We start from the raw sequence: 2,144 nt of genomic DNA, 5'->3' as shown, positions 1-2,144 counted from the left end.
TCCTTATAAAACTAAAAAGTTATGGTTTTATGTACCCAAATATATGTTATCGGTACAGAACGATAAGCCTTCCCGAAGAAGAGAAGTTGCGTAAAAAAGACAAATACTGCTACAATTATTGATTGTCGACATGAAAAAAGATAAGGTTATGAAAGGTAGTCTTAGCAACAGGTGGTTGCTGCATAAGACTGATGCTGGAATTCTGCACAACAATATCATATTCATTGTTGTTTGGAGTGTTAGCTAATTTTATTAGTTCATGTACCTTTTTCAAATTGTGAAATCGTGAGTACAGTTCTTCACACAAGCAGAGTAAGTGTCATCATTTCGTAATCTCTATTTCTCTGATTAAATATTAGATTTCTCTGAGAGAGAGAGAGAGAGAGAGAGAGAGAGAGAGAGAGAGAGAGAGAGAGAGAGTCATCGATTTGTTGTGCCTAAATTGCATGTTTTGGTAAAATTGTTTGATTAAGTCTTTATGAATCGACAACATTGTGCCTATACTAACTTTTAATCGTCTAATATATGCGATTGGAATCAGGTAGAGCCTATTCCTACCTTAAGTTCATTAAACAAGAAGTTAGAAAATATGAGTCTTATACAAATAAATATCAGTGAAGAATCATTGTAGTTAACAGTGATTAATTCGAAAGGCACTCTTTTAGCAGGAACAGACAATAGAACCTCATCTCTAACTCCAGTCATTTTTGGACTATACTAAAGGGAGATATGGGCCATTAAAGCTGTATTTTTAACTCTGGTTCTTGCGTAACCTGGGATACTTTCAATTAAGTTAAATATCCACGAAATTTCCTAGTCAGAGACAGAACAAGGGAAAGTTTATACGCTTCGCTCAACTTCGAGGTCAATAAATTAGAAAACACATTGGTAAATAAATACAACAGTTATTATTAGCGATAAGTTGTAAGAATAATCCCTGAAACTTAAGGGTTCGTCTTGTGCTGAAGACATACAAGCTAACTCAGATACAATATTACAATTAGCTCTCATGAGATCAATATTGCTGGATTGATTAGTAAAGTGTTTCGACGTAAAGTTAGATTGAAATTCAAATGAAATAACAGTCGTTAATAAGGTCAAGAAACTCATTATGAAAATGCATGATTTAAATCTCTCTCTTTTGTCGGCAATAGAAACACAATATATTATAAGCTCCCAATTAGACACACATCAAGTATTGACGATGCAAGTAGGAAACCATGAGAGAGAGACCACTGATTTTATTTTGAAAAATAGAGCAAGTCACTAATGCATGCATATAATACATTGCAGCATTATATTACCTAGTCGTGACCAAATCAGTCAAGCAGATACAACAATCTTACCAGAATTCTTGCGTGAGTCAGAGGGTTTATACTTTTTATTACAGTTTCTAAATATATATTGAAATTGTAGTGTTCATAGCTGATGTTCTCATTTCATGCAACAAGGTCAGGTAAGGTCTGGCCTTCTTTAGATAGGTTTTGCCTCAATAGTTTGCGTTAATTAGCATATTGTTATGCTTGCGGATTTTTTTGCCTTTTACTCTAGATCAATATTGCAAAGGTCCTGTGTCATGAGAAAAAAAAAATTCTTCTAGTTTTCTTTGTGAATTCAGTCGTGTATTACTGGTGATACTTCCTCTGATTTAAGAAAAGGTCCTCAGTCATGATCAGTTTGGCAAATGGTCCTTTTCTTTTGTGATTTGAGAAAGGTAATTAAAAGACAGAACACACACCAAATTAAATTTGAATGTCACTGGCAATTAAGTTGTAACTGATTTTGAATTTGATTCAAATCTGAGTCTTTCATTTTTTTTATTTACCTTATTGCTTTCCATATTTTCTAACTCAACCTACGCCTATTTGTTATCTTCACGCCGAAATATGAATCAAGCAATTCCAATTTTTGACCTTATATATATATACATCTATTTTTATTTATGCCACTTTTCTACACATTTACTTTGAACAACTATTTTTGTTTTAATTTTTTAGGATCACTCAAATATCCGTTATCAGTATTTCATCCATTGAGAACTTTATCGTATCCCATACCTCTTCACATACAACGACTGTATTTCTGGCTTCTAGCATTGTTCTTTCCATAAATACATTGATTAGCAAATGACGCCTTGTCGTTAT

This window comes from Palaemon carinicauda, unplaced genomic scaffold (assembly GCF_036898095.1).
Source record: "Palaemon carinicauda isolate YSFRI2023 unplaced genomic scaffold, ASM3689809v2 scaffold181, whole genome shotgun sequence".
Classification (NCBI taxonomy): domain Eukaryota; kingdom Metazoa; phylum Arthropoda; class Malacostraca; order Decapoda; family Palaemonidae; genus Palaemon; species Palaemon carinicauda.
This window is presented reverse-complemented; position numbering follows the sequence as displayed.